The sequence below is a fragment of the Sturnira hondurensis genome, unplaced genomic scaffold (assembly GCF_014824575.4).
Source record: "Sturnira hondurensis isolate 20B ecotype Veracruz unplaced genomic scaffold, ASM1482457v3 Scaffold0006437, whole genome shotgun sequence".
Lineage (NCBI taxonomy): Eukaryota > Metazoa > Chordata > Mammalia > Chiroptera > Phyllostomidae > Sturnira > Sturnira hondurensis.
In genome coordinates this window covers 10,575,855-10,594,976 of record NW_028079068.1, presented here as the reverse complement: position 1 = coordinate 10,594,976, position 19,122 = coordinate 10,575,855, and the positions used below count along the sequence as shown (strand labels likewise).

General features: G+C 48.7%; 1 pseudogene; it reads right to left on the bottom strand.

The window, feature by feature from the left end:
* Positions 1–6,485: 6,485 nt before the first annotated feature.
* Positions 6,486–18,481, bottom strand: LOC118989215 (latexin-like; annotated as a pseudogene).
* Between the last annotated feature and the right edge of the window lie 641 nt (positions 18,482–19,122).

Below are 19,122 nucleotides of genomic sequence, written 5' to 3'. Positions count from 1 at the left end.
TTCCAGGTCCCGGAGTAGCAGCTTTCCACGTGCCTTTGTCACATAAACCTATCAACTATGACTAAACCTAGAAGCTCTAACTCAAGTTCACTATCATTCTTTTGGTTGTCCATCACATTATTCATATAAGATTAGTTTCATTGAAGAAATGCAAATTAAAACAACACAAAAGCAGGTAAGATTATTTAAAAATCATTTTGCTGTTGAAAAAACAGTCCTTCCACATATGAGAAACCACCCTGCCATTTGACGTGACTGAAAGTCTGAGATACATGAGCATCGGTGTTGCAATTCAGCTAAAACAGTTTTTACAACAGTGGACAGCAGTTGCACATTTTCCAGCTGGGGCTACGTTAGTGGTTTTTTTGAAGAAAACATTGCCCTGTCCTTTAGAGTTACCACAGGTCCCCAGTTACCTTATCAGGGGAACACAAATGCCTATAGGACATGAAGGGAAAGTTTGTTCAACCCGGGTTCCAGTCCTCTTTTCTCCGGTTGGCTTTCTGGGGGTCCTGTCTTTAAGCCTTTTTTAAATAAGATTTTATTTATTTATTTGTTTTTAGAGTGAGGGGAAGGAAGAGAGAAAGAAAGGGAGAAAAACATCATCCGGGTGCTTCTCACACGTCTCTGACCAGGGACCTGGCCCGCAACCCTGGCATGTGCCCTAACCAGGAATCCAACCAGCAACCTTTCAGTTAGTGGGGCAACACCCAACCCACTGAGCCACACCAGTCAGGGAACATCTTCCAAGTCTTGAGTAGCACCTTATCTCCAGGCTGAAGAAAATGTAGCAAACCTGTGGGGGAGAGATCTCCCATACAGCAAGGTCTTAATGACAGCTGAGGTCTGACTTAGATGTTGTGCATAGTTCTTTACCTTCACTTTTCAGTCTCCATACAGAGTTCCCACTCCAATCATAGCCTGAGAAGGTCACCTACACGCAATTTCCAAAGGACTCAGTTGAACCCCACTTTGAGGAGTCACCCTCACCCGGAGCAGGGCAGTAGGTAAAACTTGATCCCAATGGAGATGAGTTTCTTGACACAGTCCGGCTACATTTTTCTTCAAGGTGTGATTCATCGTCTCTACCTTCCCAAAAGTCTGAGGTCTCCATGCCATGTGGAGTCTCCACTTAATCCCTAAAAATTTACTAACCTTCCATGTAATTTCTGAAATGAAAGCAGGTCCATTATTGCTCTGGATGCTGCCAGGTAGACCAAAGCAAGGAATTATTTCTTTCTTTTTAAAAAAATATATTTTATTGATTATGCTATTACAGTTGTCCCATTTTCCCCCCTTTATTCTCCTCTGCCCTGCACACCCCCTCCCACCTACATTCCCCCACTTTGGTTCATGTCCATGGGTCATATATGTAAGTTCTTTCGCCTCTGCATTTCCTATACTATTCTTTTTTTTATTTTATTTATTTATCTTTAGAGGGGAAGGGAAGGAGAGAGAGGGAGAGAGAAATATCAATGTATGGTTGCCTCTGGTGTGTCCCCTGCCGGGAACTGGCCTGCAACCCAGGCACGTGCCCTGACTGGGAATCGAACCGAGATAGTGTGGTTCGTAGGCTCGAGCTCAATCCACTGAGCTACACCAGCCAGGGCTTCCTATACTATTCTTACCTTCTCCCTGTCTGTTTTCTACCTACCATCTATGCTACTTATTCTCTATACTTTCTCCTCCTCCCTTCCCCTCCCACTCCCCTATTGATAACCCTCCATGTGATCTCCATTTCTATGTTTCCGCTCCCAGTCTAGCTGTCCTCTTAGTTTGCTTTTGTTTTAGTTGTGGTTGTTAATAACTGTGAGTTTGCTGTCATTTTACTGTTCATATTTTTCTTAGATGAGTCCCTTTAACATTTCATAAAATAAGGGCTTGGTGATGATGAACTCCTTGAACTTGACCTTATCTGAGAAGGACTTTATCCATCCTTCCATTCTAAATGAAAGCTTTGCTGGATAGAGCAATCTTGGATGGAGGTCCTTGCCTTTCATGACTTGAAATACTTTTTTCCAGCCCCTTCTTGCCCACAACGTCTCAGGAATTATTTCTTTCAGTAGGCTTTCATTACCTCCGAGGTTTTCTCCGTCCCAGCAGGATAGGTCCCTACCCATCCTGAAAAGGTATCTACAAAAACTAACAAATATTTTCCATCCTCGGACCTTCGGCATCTGGGCCAAGTCTCTGCCTGTCCCCACTCAGACACTGCCCTTGGTATTGTTTCCCTTCTTTTTTTCTAATGGGGATCTGTCTTGGGATTGTTCTTCCTGCACACGGGGCTTTAGAAATTCCGGGTCCTGTGAGCCATGGTTAGTATAGGTGGTTCAAAACCCCAGCTCCCAGCTTCCTCTTAGTCTGCAGTCAAATATTCAGGTTTAAATTGGGACAAGTCTCGGGTAGGTACGAAAAGCATTTAAATGTTCCTTTAGCCATGGGCATGGACAACAATGTGGTGATTGCTAGGGGAAAGGATGTGTAAGGGGAGTAAATGGTAATGGGAAAAAATACAATAGAGGTTAAATTTTTTAAAATAAATGTTCCTTAGCAGTCTCTTTTGCTGCCCAATCACCAGATTGTTTCCTTTGGCCATGTGTCTTTCTGACGCCTGGGGCAGTACTTGACTGCCACCTGTGAAGGCACCTGAACAGCCTCTAATAACTTGAATTTTCTGTTGCATGCTTACTGTCCTTTTTACTGGACGTTCATAGTCCTCTTTCTCTCCAGATGCACACTCACTCTCTTCTCAGCACAGTCATGCATCAGGGTTCCAGGTAGCTACATTATTAGTTAAATAATGTGTCTACATATTGTAACAGAATTCCCCTTTCTAGTTTTAGATCTTTTAGGTTCTGGCTCAGGGTTTCCCCAGAGTCACTGGGGAGTTCTTGAACTCTGTGGTGAGACTGTCCAGCAGTACTGAGTCTGGACCTGAGACTCCGAGTCCTGCCATCCAGGGCAAACAGTGGTTGAGAGTGTTGGCCGACCAGAATGCAAAAGAAAACATCTTTTAAGTCCAACACTGACTATCAGAGGATGTCCTGGGTATACTGTTCTGTACAATGTCATTTATGGCCCTTAAAGTTTATATTGTATGGGGAGCAGCAAGGCCAAATGAGTCCATATTCCTGAAATTTCTGAATTACTGGGTATATCCCTTCTAGGGTCTCCCTTTGTAAGAGAAGCTGCTCCTTACTGGGAGTCCTCGCCCCTGGTTTGAGGTCAATTCTGACAGGGGAGTCTCGTTTAGCCCTCCCTGTCCTTCTAGCAGCTCAGACAGTGGTGCTTGCCTGATTCCCAATTTCCTCTCGTCAAGGTTGCTTTTCTCCTTCTTCTCATGGTTTTGTACGGAACTGCCAGGCATGCTCTGGAGGGAACTGTAGGTGGAGCTATTTTTCTTCTGCAGAGAAAGTGATTTGAGCATGGAGTTTTGACAAGAAATTCCTTCGCAAAAGATGAAAATCATAGCCCTGGCTGGTGTAGCTCAGTGGATTGAGCGCGGGCCTGCGGACCAGAGGATCACAGTTTGATTCCCAGTGAGGGCACATGCCTGGGTTGCAGGCCAGTTCCTGGCAGGGGACACACAATACATAGTGTGTCCCCGGCAGAGGCAACCATATGCTGATATTTCTCTCCCTCTCTCCTTCCCTTCCCCTCTAAAAATAAATAAATAAAATTAAAAAAAAAAAGATGAAAATCATATCTCCCACAGCACATTCTAGTGGTTTCAAGAAAACTGGCTCTCAGGGCTTCCAGAAATCCCAGTTCCAGTTCAGTTGGCGGTCTATTGACCACAGAATACGTTGCTCTGGTATCTGTCAAAAGGGTCTAAACGTCATTCCCCCCACTGTTACTTTTACCTGGGTTCTCCGCCTCTGAGCGCCCTTTTCCCGCACTTGGGGCACTCACAGTTCCAGGGCCCGTTCCCCTTGCAATGGGATTGTTCTGCCTCAGGAAGGGTTTGTCCTCCACTGCTTGTGGTTTCTTGGTGGGTTCAGGATGGAGAGACCAGTTCAGCCTCACCTCCTTCGGCTCCCTCAGCCAAGTAAGGGGGAGGACCCCCAGGGCTGGAGGGGCCGTGGGGGCTCTGACCATGCTCGCAGAAGCCGTCCTGATCTTCCTGGTCCCTCTCTTCTGACCTTTTACCATCTGCCACAGCAAATTCGCTCTTCTCCGGACCATTAGTCTACTTCCTTTCAATTCTGCATCTTTATTGTGTTAAGTCATAAAAGCCTGTACATAAGGTATTTTGTCCCATTTCCCTGATCTTTGACAAAACAATCCTAATTGTAGTATAGTAGTTTAAAGACCCATTCTGCAGCCAGTATTCTCCTGAGTCCAAGTTATACATAAGCCAAATAGTATTACAATTTAAAGAAAAAATTTCCTTAGATTCGTAAGCAAGGTCAACCCATCAGCCAGAATTTACCCCAGAGCGCTGTTTCCCAGGACACAGGCTCCCCAACCCCCTCTACCAGACAGAGCTCTGTGGTATCACACAAACCAGAAGGCGCCTTAATCCCTGAAGACCATTCTGAGTTGTAACCCAGGAGTGTAATCCTGAACCAGAAAGGGCAGCGACTCAGTTGAAAGTGAAGGTGATGGGGAGCCCCAAGAATTGGAGGCCAGTCCCCAAGTGAACCGCTTGACAGCTGCTGGGGAGTCTCCCAATCCAGACGCCACACACCCCCCCGTCCAGGCAGCCAACAGGACTCCTGCCAAATACCCAGACTTACTGAAGAGTCCCACAGGTGTCCCACCAGAGTCTCCAGAATATGAAACCAGAAAGTTGGTGGTCATGTTGCCTGTCACTACCAGAACTAATAAGTAGAGACAAGGATTGAATCTGTATGGGCACTTTATTCAGATGACAGTGATCTGAGGAGACAGTGGGTTATGTACCCTAAAGTCTGCCTTAACACCTCATTTCAAGTCGACCTTTCTATAAGAAGAAGAAAGGGTAGGTGAGGGGTTTGGAAAAAAGGTTAGTAGGATAAGAGTTGCAGTCCAGAGGCAATTTTCTTGGTACTTCTTTACCTGTTTATCAGTCAACAATTATTTTTTAATAAAGATTTTATGTATTTACTTTTAGAGAGAGGAGATGCGTGAGAGAAAGAGAGGGAAGAAAACATCAGTGTGTGGGAAGAACATTGATTGGTTGATTCTCACATGCCCTCAACTGGGGACCTGGCCTTCAACCCAACCATGTGCCCTGACCAGGAATTGAACCAGTGACCTTTCAGTTTGTAGGACGATGCCCAACCCACTGAGCCACACCAGTCAGAGAGTTCAACAACTCTTTATCTGTGTCACAAACGTTCCCTCCCTGGAACCCAATGGATCGGGTACCACCTGGATCACTTGCAGACCCCCTGGGGCACAGAGGTTGAATTGCTTGTCTTCCTCCTGGAATCAAGTAGGTCATGCAGTCCAGTTCCTGGAATAACAGCTTTCCACATGCATTACTCACTTAAGCCTGTCAACTATGACTAAAGCTGAAGTCTTTATCTCTTGAGTTCCCCTTTCAAAACTGTTTGATTTTCCTAAAGCCAGCAGGACTATGGATGGTTGCAGTTTTTTTTCCACAGACGAGCTGGAATCCTCACCTGGACTGTTTCCTCATCTGAGAAATGAGACTGTGGGATTAGACCTTGTAGAAAGTCCCCTCTAGCTTAAAACAAACATACAAATTAATACATGTATAGGATTAGGATACAACTAATTAATAGAGGGGCTATAAAATCGGAGGTTGGAAGTCAGTCCAGGAGCTAGCCTGTCTGCACTCCCTCACCTTCCCCGTGTGGACAGTCCCCCTGTGGGGAAGGCACCGTGCATCAGCGTTAGAGGCACTCGAAGAGGAATTAGATACAGTTTTTGGCCCCGAGTTACCCCCAGTGCAGGAGGGGGAAAAAACTATAAGATTAGACCAGAACTAACGGCAGGGAGAGCAAGATCAAGAATATATGTGTCAGACCCGAGGAGAGGCGACTAGCATCCTTTTCGCATGAATCCTCGCTTCCCATTATTTATGCCTGTTTCTCTCAGGCAAGGGAACTGAGGCTCAGGAAGGTTAAACAATCAGTCCGTAGTCGGAGAGCGATGGTTATTGGAGCCCAGCTAAGACCCTGGGCTTGTTTGCTTCCCGGCTTTGAGCCTTTAAAACCCTTCACAGTAGCCCTCCTGTTCTCGTCTCTCGTCGGGAAGTTGACACCCTCTGCAGAGGCTCTAACACAAGGTACAGCCCGCAGCAGCGGCCTTTGGACGATGGTTCAGGCTACTTCGCAATTCGGGTTTTGATCTGAAGAAGTGTGGCTTGAAATATGTGGAGGTTAGCTCGGAAATATGTTTGTTGTGGGTTTCTTTTATTGTAACAAAATTTCTTTTTTTTTTTTTTTTGAGGCTGGAGTTGAAGCGTTTTGTTATGGGATGCACGCAGCACTAGTGCTGCCGTGGAGATGCTCTTACATCATGACGCTCTTTATTCTGGAAGCTGCACAGTTCTGTGCTGTGATCAAGACAGCTACACAAAGTGACGGCGTGGGATTTGTTTGGCCCCTGACGCTAGACGTCAGTGGAGAGGGCCGAGCGCGTCCTTAGTGAGCGTAGGGTCTCCGGTTACTCCAGTTGTGCTTCCTGTGGCAAACGGCTGTTACGTTTTACTTTAGCACCATGTCGTGGACGCCAGAGAACTTGCAGTTGCCAAGGCACGATCTCCTGAGATGCAAAGTCATGAAGTAGAAGGGTGTAGTCGAACTCCAAGAAGCCCTCATTTCTTTGCACTTGCTTGACAGTTTGAATTTTTACCACTTCATACCACGTGTTTTCAGTAGAACCCTGCCACACCACATAACCACAGGCAACCCTGGCTAAGGGTCGAACTGACTTCATTTCCGGAGATCCAATTTCCAAAACCGTCTGGAACATTTCATGCTTCTAGTGGTTTCTTCACGGACTGGAGTTTTTTTTTTTTATCAAATGTGTTATCTTCTTCTTCTGGGCTCTTTCCAATTTCTCCTTCAAATGTGAAGGTGGCTTCTGGTGCAGAATCTCGTCCCATGGGCAAGTAAAGTACTTCGGCCACACAGTTCACTGTCCCTTGTCTTTGGATAATTCCTTTCATGGAAAACTTAAGGCAATACTTCTGTCTTCCTCCTGGGATATCCTCCATGAGGCTTGTTGGACCGTCTGACCAGAAACACCTTGTGGGGGCCCCTGCTGAGAGCTGATGCGGCTCTCCCACCCCCCAGGGTCGCCTCAGGGGCTGGGCAGGGGGTCGGTGGGATTTCCACTCTTGGTGAGTGGCGGCTGGGAGAGCCTGTGTCCGCTCAAGCTTAATTGTACAGTACAAGTGCCTATTATAACAAAATTCCTGCAGCAGATACAGTGAAGTTCCTTGCTAATGATGAATTGTTCCTAAGATCTGGTTGTGGGAATGGAGCAGACGGACCTTTTAGGGGCAGGCAGGAATTATCCCCACCCTGTAGAAGTCACAGAGGCCTACAGTTAGCTATGAGAATAACTTCTGCTGGTACTTGTAACACTTGAAACACATCTGTTGATCTGCTCCACAGAGTCGTGGAGCACACGTTTAACAGTGTGCTGGGTGCACCGGGGGGCACACGAAAGAATCCAGCCAGGACAACAGAATGTCAAAAGCCAAGTAGTGAAGAAGGTAATAGTTCTCAGCTGAGGCTATTTTGTCCCCCTTATCCCTCCCCCGGAGGGGGGGGGGGGCATTTAGCCCTGTCTGGAGGCATTTTTGATCCTCACAACTGGAGGCATACTGCTGACCTCTAGTGGGTAGAGGCCAGTACTACCACTGGGCAGCCTAAATGCGCAGGATAGCCCCTGACAACAAAGGATTACCCAGCTCAAAGTGTCAGCTGTGCTTTGGTTGAGAAGCCCTGATATAAAGCAGTTATGAGCAGCTGGGTAATGCTAACTCTGAGAACTACGGGAGGTGACAGAAGAGACCAACTGCTGACAGCCAGAGTGACCAGAGAAGGTCTCACAGAGGAGAAAGAATGGGTGGGGTCTTCGAAGGGGTTAAGATTTAGGAAGGGAGGGGCCTGGAGGGGACATTTCAAGTAGGGGTTGTAGCAGGAACAAAAGTGCTGAGTGGAGCGAGTGGGCCAGGACGTTCTGGGACAGTGGACAGGCCACCCTTGACAGAGCCTATGTCCACTCCACAGTCTGTGGGTGGGTCAGGCAAGCATCTTGAGGTATCTCCAGGTGACATGTGAGGAGACCAAAGCACAGAAAGCTTCACGTGGGCCCTGAGCCAGGGCTAGGAGCCGGCCCTCCTCCTGTCTGGGCCCTGGGCTTTCCCCCCTGCAGTCCACTCCGGCCCCACCTGGACCTGCTATCTGCCCCCAGGAGGGGCCAAATGGAACCATCGGGGCATTGCCCAAACGAAAGCTCCCTTCTGTTCTGAATCCAGCTGGCCTCTTCTGCCTCTTGACTTGAGAAGACACCTTCCAGAAACCTAGACACACACACACAGAGACTTCTCAAGCAGGAAGTACACAGAGAAGTCGGTAGCAGAAGGAATGGCGTTCCCGAGAGCACCAGCACACAGCTGACACGGACATCAGTTAACAGATGACCTGGGCAAGAGAAGTCGCCGGTCAACACAACAGCCTGAGGAGGCTGTGGCACTGTCGCCAACAGCAAGGAAGCCACAAGCACAGGAGAGCAGGACGAGGAGGGGGAGGGGAGTTCCCTTCTCAGACACTCTGAGGAGCCAGGTGAAGGTGCCAGGGGGGCAAAGGCTGGTGTGCACCTGAGGAGGGAGTGGCCAGGCCCTGGGAAGAATCCAGGAGCAGGGTCAGAAAGGGGTGGAAAGGAGAGCGAAGGGCAGGAGAAAGAGTGAGATGAGATTTAGGCCAGAGGAGATGACGATGCAGAGCCTTGGATTCGGGGGAAAGCATCGAGTGGGATGCCAGGTGTTGCTCACAGGGTCAGCAGAGGAAAGAACTTGTCCACCTGTGCCCTAGACACTGGGGAGGGATGAGGCCAGGTGGGAAAGAACAGCCAGGGAGCGGAGGGATCAGAGGTCCTGCAGGAGAAGGAGCCCAAGCCTGGATCTCACTCCCACCCCTGCCAGCCACCATGTCCAAGCAATGGTGGCAAAGGGAGAAAGAGGTAAGGAGACGCTATCCTAAGACTCTCCTCCCTTGCCCCTTCTGTCCCAGCCCTGGCCTCCGGGGCTTTTGCCTGTCCAGTGAGGTTGAGGCTGGGGTGGTACAGAGCTGGTGCAGGGGAGTGGGCGGAGCAAAGCCTTAGGTGGGGGTCATGGAAAGATCAGGGCCAACACTGCAGCATCTCCTTGCACCATGGTAACAGCATCCTCAGCCCTGAGATGCCCGTCCCTTCACCTCCGGGACAGATGTGACACAAGAGGGTAGCTCCCCCACCCTCCCCCACTTTTATTTCCCACCATTCCCTGTCCCGGCCTCATGAGAAAAGTGTAAGCAACATGCAAACCTCACTCTTCTCTTGCCTGCAAGGCCCTGGCGTTATCACAACCACAACAGATCCCAGCCTTCACCCCAAGCCACTCTGGCCTCTTGCCCAGGACTTGAAAGCAGAGGTGCTGCCAGTGCAGGCCAGGCCACCAGGGCAGACCCCCATGCTGGTCACTGCATTGCCTGGCCCGGGGAGTGTAGGCTGTGGGGACTTTACAGTCCCTAGGATGTCATGAGGGTTCTTGAGTATGAACAGAGCCCACCCTCCCTCCCTGCCTGCCTAGGCCCCTGCCTTCTCCTGCCTAAGGTCAGAGTGGGCACTCAGGGCAGAGGGCGGGAAGGAGAAGCGAACAGGGGCCTTCTCCACTTTGCGAAGAAAGCCTGGAGGTTGTGGGGAGGGCAGTCACAGGAGACGCAGTCCCAGTGCACCTCACCGCCCCCCAGCCTCTCTCTGCACTTGCCCAATCCACTCAAGGGCACTTCAGGAAGCATCCCCTCCCCACCCTGCTCCCAGCCCTGGAGACCCAGGTGGTTCCCACATCCCCCTTCCTCACCCACTCACTCCTCTCTGACACACCTGAAGAGGACACAGGAGAGGAATTAACTATCGGTTCTCCTGTTTCCACCTTCTCTCCCCAAGTACTGGAACTCAGACCCTAGCTCAGTCCTCAGGGTGGGTGTGAGGGCTGCCCAGGGTTTCCTGCTGGAGACTTGAGCCTCTTGGCTGGTCCCCAGGGCCCTGTGCAGGCCTCCAGCCCCACCTGGTTACCTGCAGGCTGGAGCTGTTTCCATAGCACGGCTTTCCCCTCCCTCGGGTGCAGCTGCGCTTGGCCGGGAGTCAGTGGGGAGGGCTCAGGCGCCAAAGTACCAGAAAGGGCAAACTGGGGGTGAGACGGGAAACAGCCTCCTTGCTCCCTCCATGGTACAGAGGTGCCCCTGCTGACCCCACCCGTGGGAAAACTGACTGAGAAAGGTTATCTTTAAATGACTTTTAAGAATTGAGATAGAATTCACATATCACGAAATCCACCATGTTTAAGGCTATGTTTCAATGAATTTTAGTACAGTCACAAGGCTAGACAACCATCACCATTAACTCCAAAACACTGCCGCCACCCTGAAAAGAAACCCCACACGCATTGCCAGTGACCTCCCAACCTCCCTCCCTCCAGCCCCGGGCAACCACTACCCCACTTTCTGTCTCTACAGATGTGCCCATTCTGGGCTTTTCATATGAACTGCATCATACATATGTGCCCTTTCATGTCTGGATTTTAATTAAGGTTTTACTTACATACAGGAAAATTCAATTTGATCTACAGTTCCGAGTTGTGACAGCGTATAGCCATGCAACCACCAACACGACTGAGAAACCAAACAGTTCCCATCGCCTCACGACGCCCATTTGAGGTCAGCTGTTCCCACCACGTGCCCCCGAGCAGCCCTGACCTGCTTTCTCTTCCTGTAATTTCGCCTCTTCCAGAATGTTTTACATGTGGAATCAGGTGATATGTAGACTTTCAAGTGTGCATTCTTTCACTTAGAATGGTGCCTCGAAGAGTCATCTTTATTGTTGCCTTCGACAACAGCCCCTTTTTCATGGCTGAGTTGTATTCCACCGTGTGGTTGTGTCACAGATCGCTTATCCGCCCAGCAGCTGAAAGGTATCTGGGGTGTTTCCAGTTTGGAGCAGTTATGAATAAAGCCTCTATAGCCACTCACATACAGGCTTCTGTGTAAATGTGAGCTTGCATTTCTCTTGAGTAAATAGGAGAGGGATTGATGGGACATCTAGTAGGTGTGTGTTTAATTTTATAAGAAAATGCCAATCTTTCCCAAAGTATCTGTGCCATTTTTCATCCTTCATTCTAGTTGCTCTGCATTTGGTATGGGCTGTCTGTCTGCCCTTCTAATAAGCGCTATAAAAACTATTTTAAAAGTTGTTTAAAATCACACATCTGGTGAGTAGCAGAGCTAATATTTAATTGTGATCTGTCTGTCTCCAAAATCCATTTATCTGTCATTCTGCACGTACTGCTCCTTAAACAATTCATTTACTCCAGTGGCCCAGACCCGAGGCTCAGCATCTCGCCTTCCTCCCCAACAACATGAGTCCCTGCTCCAGGTTCTCCACCAACTACTGGACTCTGGGCTCCATGCAGTCACCCGGCCACTGGGCCTGGCCAGCCAGCAGCGTGGTCAGCGTCTAGGCAGGCTCAAGCCCCCGGATCTCCGTGTCCCGCACCACCAGTATCTAGGGCAGTTGGTGGTTCAGGGGCCTGGCTGCGAGGATGGCTGGGGGTCTGGTGGGCACAGGAGAAATCCAGGAGAGAAGGAAGCTACATAATGCCTGAGTGAGCATCTAGCCCCTCATCTGGAGAAGTGCAAGGGCCTGGAGGCTGAAAATCAGCAACGGGAGAGCAAAATGCAGGAGCACCTGGCGAAAAAGGGACCCAAGGCCAGAGAATGGGGGCATTATCTCAAGGCAATCTAGGACCCGAGGTCTCAGATCTTTGCAAGTTCTGTGGACAGTGCCCGCTTTGTTCTGCAGACGGACAATGCCCGTCTTGCTGCAGGCGACCTCAGAGTCAAGTATGAGCCTGAGCTGGCCTTGCACCGGTCTGTGAGGAGTGACATCTATGGGCTCCAAAAGACATCAACATCGCTCGGCTGCAGCTAGAGACAGATCAAGGCTCTCAAGGAGGAGCTGGTCTTCGTGAAGAAGAACCAGGAGGAGGAAGTAAATGGTCTATAAAACCAGATTGCCAACTCTGGATTGACCGTGGAGTTGGGTGCCCCAAAGTCTCAGGACCTCGGCAAGATCACGTGGACACCCAGGCCCAGGAGGACCAGCTGGCTCAGAATGTGCCAGGCTGATGGAACAGCTTAATGGGATCCTGCTGCACCCAGAGCCAGACCTGGGCAGAAGGACAGCACCAGCCCAGGAGTGTGAGACCCTGCTGAACATCGAGGTCAAGTTGGTGGCTGAGATTGCCTGCTACCTCCTCCTGCTGGAAGAAGGGGAGGACTTCGATCGTGTCGGTGGCCTAGGCAACAGCAACTCCACACAATCCGTCCAAAAGACCACGCCCCCCCCCCAGAAGTGGGGACAGCAAACTGGTGTCTGGGGTCAATGACACCTAAGTTCTGAGGCACTAAGGCAGCAGAATGGGGCACCCCCGGGGGGCAGGAGGCCAATAAAAAGTTCAGAGATCATCAAGCACTAAAAACAAAATGAAGGAACAAAAAACAATTCATTTGCTCCATCTTGACTCGTGGCAGAGTGACGCATCATTGGTAAACACGCTGTACCAGTCAGCATAGTGTAGGTTACATCACCACAACCAACTCCTGGTGACTTTAAATACGGAAGATGCGTTCTCCTTTACCCTGCATATCCACTGTGGGTCAGATGGGGCCCCCACTGCGTGTTCTCCTCACCCCAAACCCAGGCCGATGGAGCAGCCACCAGCTGGAGCATGGCCACTTGCTGCCACAGCGGGGAGGAGGGCTCAGAACAGCCACAGTGCAATTACATGCTCCAGCCTGGAGGGGGTACTATCACTTCCGATTCCATCTCAGTGGCCCTACCCAGTCGATGGCCACACCCAGTCACCAGCCACCAAGCAGTGTAATCTTAAGGGGGCCAGAAGATAGAGAGGAGGAACAATCTGGAGAACAACTTTAATACCTATCGTATGGACTACAGATAATTGTTGATTCTTTAGAAGGTGCAGGGCAACATGAAGTGAAAAGGGGTTCATAGAAAGTATTGCATTATTCTTTTTAAAAAGATGTTATGTATTTATTTTTAGACAGAGGGGAAAGGAAGGAGAAAGAGAGGGAGAGAAACATCCATGTGCAGTTGCCTGTCATGTGCCCTCCACTAGGGTGCTGGCCCTCAACCCAGGCATGTGCCCTGACTAGGAATCAAACTGGCAATCCTTTGGTTCATAGGCTGGCACTCAATCCACTGAGCCACACCAGCCAGGGCGCATTGCATTATATTAAAGATTAGTCCAATCCAGGATTTTCAATGCCCTCTTGCCAGTAGCCACAGAAAGCCTTGGCTGGGTGCAGAGGCCCTGCAACTATATAAACAGACCTTCCAGCTGCCCTATTTCCTGGACTCAGGAAGAGCCTACGCTGCTTATAAATGTAATTTCCATTAAGGTCTCGAATAGACTGAAATTTAAGCCCCTGCCCCTTACTTCATTCCTAGCATTCATATTGACATCCCAGCCCTGCCCTAGTTCCTTTTGATTTATGACTGTGGCCCTTCATTCTGGGAGTGGGTGCCAGGTAACGCCCTGAGCCTCAGGGTCATCAAGTTCTAGGGCAGCTCCTGCAGGATAGAGCAAGGAGCTGTGGGAAAGGGCACCTCCCCTCAACAGTCCTGCCTGAGGCCTTGGACTAGACTTCAGGGGGTCTCCAGGCCAAAGCTCCAGGGATCAGAAGAACTGAGTGGTATCGTGAGTTACCATGAGCTCGGCAGACAGAAGGCCCAGCTGGGAACTTTGGCCCCCCTGTATCAGCTGTGTGACCAGGGACAGAAGTTCTCCGAGTTATTTCTTTTCTTTATTTCTTTATGTATTTTAATTTAGAGAGGAAAAAGGAAGGGGGTTGGTGGGGGAGAGAGACATCAAAGCATCAATTTGTCCTTCCACTTGTATTTCTGCATCCATTGGTTGCTTCTTGTATGTGCCCTGATCAGGGATCAAACCTGCAACCTTGGTGTATCGGGACGATGCTCCAACCAACTGAGCTACCCTGCCAGGGCTCTGGGCTGCTTCTTCATTCGCAAAATGAGAATGGCTATGACCTCTATTAATGTGCTATGAAGATTAGCAGTTTGTAAATGAGGTATCTGGCACATAGAAGTTTCTTACTAAATGGTGGCTATTATTGTGGTACTTGGAGCTAAATGAAAGCCCTGTGCACTTTCATCAAACTCTGCAGTGTTAGTTCTGGAAGCCTGGGACTTAATTTCCTTTGACCTTGGGCTATTTTAGAGTGAAAAGATGAAGTGTTATTGTTAATTGGTTAAACTAGTACACTGCTATTGTTTTCATTACATATGCATACATAACTTGCATGGATGAAATATAAGCCCAGCCCTGGCTGGTGTAGCTCAGTGGATTGAGCTCGAGCCTACGAACCACACTATCTCGGTTCGATTCCCAGTCAGGGCACGTGCCTGGGTTGCAGGCCAGTTCCCAGCAGGGGACTCATGAGAGGCAACCATACATTGCTACTTCTCTCCTTCCCTTCCTCTCTAAAGATAAACAAATAAAATCTTTTTAAAAAGAAATATAAGCCCAGTATGAATATAGATATAATAATCAAAAGTCCAAATGATGATTACAAAAGAAATCTAATACACTTTTTAAGATCTACAAAGAACCTCAAGCAAGTGAAATAAGCTTTCATTTCTTTTACAGTTTCACATTGTGGTTTTAATTCTTGAGTTTGTAATTACTTTATGTATTATAATACAGTGGCTAATTAAAACACAAAATCTGGAAACATTCACGAAAACTTTTTCAAAATAGATTGGCTTGGGTGGCTATATGCAAACCCCGGTCTGGGGCTGAGGCAAGGCTGCCCCCCTCTGGGACTTTCCAGTACTGCAGTGACTGCTTAAGAGGCCAGGCTATTTGGTGGCCACGGCTGAGAAGGGGCCTAGATGTATCCTGGCCATCTCTTTCCCCTCGGTGTATAGACCAGCTGGAGGCAGTGACCCTGAAGTGTTCTGGGCTTTTGTTACTCTTTTAGGAAAGAGAGCACATCTTTTCCTTCCCGACAATGCGTGCAATTTAAAGAGCCATTTCACACACATTATTTCACGCCATGGTAACCCTGTGAATTAAGACTGAACAGATGTTTTCCTCATTGTACATGGAAAAATACAGCTTAAGAGACAGCAAGTGACTTGCCCAGGATCAAACAGCTGGTAAATGGAAAAAATGTTCTGGAATCCAGGCCTCTAGGCACCCATGGTTGTGTTCTTGGTGCCTAACGATAATAAAATCATTACTTTTGTTTTCAAAATGTAACTTTTGAAATTACTTTTTCAAAATTTTGAAAATTTTTGAAACTTTGGGTCAGTGATTTTCAGCCCTAGCTATACATTAAAATCCCCTGGGGTACTTAAAAAAGTAACTCCATGCTGGAGTCCCACCCAAACCAATTACATGGGAATCTGCACTTAGAGTTTTAGGCATTTGTGGTTTTTATTAACTCCCCCAGGGGATTCTAATACACAGTGTCAGATGCTATTGTGTAGGTGCTTTATAAATACCTCATTTAAATTTAATCACCATCCCATCAGCTAGATAACATTATCCCCATGTTTCTGGTGAGGAAACCAAGGTGCGGGAAGTGTAAGTGCCTTTCCCAACTGATGCCAAAGTTCCCAAACTGTGCACCAAGATGTTCCTAATTGCCACAATGGGGGGTCCACGGTGTATTTGTAAATTTTCGGGGAAACAGCAATACTGGACATTGTGATCTGCTTGCTGAAGGCAGTTCCCCGTTTCTGCAGTAGATGGTGCTGCAGTCCCATCAGCGATATCAAGACTTCGCAAGGCTGGGTTTTCCCACCACCGTTGACAGTGGGAGTGGAAATGTGGGCGGTGGTGCCGGATCTGATTCCAGACTTAGAAAAGTAACACAGTGCCCAGCAGTCACAGAGATCCCATTCGTTATTGTGGTAATCTAATTGTGGTAACTTAATTGAATTAAAGTATTTTTTTTCAATGCCCTGGGCTGGGGTAGCTCAGTGGATTGAGTACAGGCCTGCGAACCAGAGGATCGTGGTTCGATTCCCAGTCAGGGCACATGCCTGGGTTGCAGGCCAGTTCCCTGCAGGCCAACTCCCATCAGGGGACACAGAAAAGGCAACCATACATTGATGTTTCCCTCTCTCCTTCCCCTCTAAAGATAAATAAATAAATAAAATCTTAAAAAAAAATTTTTTCAGTTTATGTGTATTGTTTTTACAAATGGCTATGTTGTTAGAACATAAATACTTGTTAAGTTGTCTGGACCAGGTTACTTAATAAAGGGAAATTACAGCATTTTTTTTAAAAAGGCACTAAAGCACTAAGGGCACCACCCTAATGCCAAGGTCACGCAGAAAGCAGAAGCAGGAAGGTTTGAATCTAGCCAGTCTGACCTGAGTACCTAACCATCCCTCTTAACTGGGATCAGCTGGGGCTTTTCTTCTGGGTCCTGTCCCCAATGCTAAACCCTAAACATGGAGTTGGAGGTCAACCTGCACTGATAGAGCAGACATAAAGCGGACGGTACATGGGGACCACGAATTGTTACAGTGTCCTTTAGCAAGTTATACATGGTCCCTGACTCTGAGGAAGGCCCTCCAACCAGCCTAGGTGCCTGAGTTTTCATCTTTAGATGTGAGTTTAGAGGGTTTGAAGGCTTTTATAAAATAGGCTTCTTTCTGCCAGAGGTGACTCTATATATTATCACCTGGCAGGTGGTTGAAATGAAGGTCAGCTTCTGGGGAGGAAGCGAAAGAAGCAACAGCGTCCCTTACACATTCACGTCATAAATGTCCAGTGAGCATCCACTGCGGGCCAGGCACGAAGGCATGGATGTGGACGAAGCACAGCCGCTGCCCTCAAGGGTGAAGGCCTGATGAAGGACAGGGGCAACTACAAATCCCATGTGATAGGTGCTAATGCGGGAAGGAAGGAGAGGCATTATGGGGGCACCTAACGGGGGCACAGCATCCAGACTCAGAGGGTCAAGAAAGACATCCTGGAAGAAGGGACACTTAGGCTGAAACGTAAAGGACTATGAAAAGGAATCAACCAAGTTAAGGAGTCAGGGAGCATTCTCGGTAAAGAACGGACAGCATAGGAAGAGGTCCAGAAAACAAAATCTCTGAGAATTAGGCGTATTTCACAACCCTGCGAAGGGGCTGGGGCACACTTAGGACTGCTTTTAGATCCAGAACCTCGTTGAATTTTTTTCATTTAACAACTACTCACTGAACTCCCACATGTATAAAGAGCCTCTGCTGGCTGTGCGTGGGGGCGCCTGCCCACCATGACAGTGTCAGCCCTCCACCCATCTTCCCTATCCTCCTGCAGTCAGACACGACCTTCCAAAGACTCGTGATCCCAGGCTGGAGTCCCACCTGGGTGGCAGGCTTGATTTGACTCCCCCCCCCCCCAAGCTGTGCATTTTGCAGCCCCAGGAGGAGGCACTGGTCTTAGGTGGTACTTGCATTAACCCCTCAACCACCAGGGTGAGTCGGTTAGAAGTGAGGTGACAGCGAGGTGGCGCCACACCCATCCTGAATGTGGAAGGAAAAGGGGTTCTACCGTATGTAACCTCCTAGTTTTATCTGATCATTAATTCTTAACTGGACAGGTCCTGGTGAGCAACTTTATATCACCCTAGTCCTATAACCTTTTAGTAAAAGGTTTACCTTTGCCTTAAGCAAGCCCTGTCCATCGTTTCTGTGCATCTAGGTTAACACAGGTCTGACGTGGCCCCTTTCGGGCCCCTTCTAAAGCACGACCTCCATCAAGAGAGCACCCAATCTTAACTGTCCTGTAACCCGATCCCGCCTTGCTTAGTTCCCTCCTGAACGCCAAATGCATCAGAGAAACTGAGAACTGTATTTCTTGGAAACATTTTTCCCTCTGTTGAGATGGTGCTTCCAGGGTATTCTCTGTTTGTCTCGAATAAATTTTCATAAAAATTCCCCACAGTTTTGGACATTCTTACTTCCACATGACTTTGAGAGACCTGGAGATGACTCATTGCTCCTACCAGAACCTTAAGCATAGAGAAAGGTGGCAAATACGGTGTTTACTCCGTAGCTGCGGGTTGGACACAAGAATTCTGTCCGTGGTTGAGGAGACGATTGGCTCACTCTGTTTAAATCTCTCGAGCTCCCAGGTCGTGCAAGGCTGGAGGTTGGGCTGGGTGCTGTCACGGCAGCCAATCTTAACGCGCTTGCCCTCTAATATGCACATGATGGCCTCTTTTATTATTAATAATTATTATTATCTTACATTCTTTTTTTGTTGTATTTTTTCCATTACCATCGATCTCGCGGTGGCTGATGAGCATCACAGTCCAGGTCAGTCCTGCTGCTCACACCTATCCCCACCTGGGGATTCGGAGTCACCCAAAACACCAACCTCACTGTAGTGGCCTGCCCAGGAGGGGAGCCAGCCAGTGAATCAATCAGATAAATGTAATGGCTAATGGCCTGCCCAGGAAGGGGGCTCGCAGCTGAGTCAACAGGATCAGGGAGAGCAAGTAACTAAGTAACTGAGGAGTAAGAACAAAGAAATTCGTATTAACTCTTATCAGCAGTTCTGCTTTCTTGCTTTTGCGCCAGAAGTAACGGTCTGAGTGGCAGACCGCCCTTCACCCTATATAGACGATTGTTCCCCAGATGGAGACTGACTCCTCTGGGTCCGCATGCGTAAATAAAGTTCCACTCCGTACACCCGAAAGCGGCTGAGTTGTTTTCTGTAACATTTGGTACCCTGACCGGGAATCCATACTCACTGGCGCAGGCCTTAGCCTCTGGTGAAGGTGGCGGCGGAGTGGCCGAGAGGGAGCCTGGCGGCCAAAGGGGACGCGCGGCCCCGGTGATTTCGGGTCC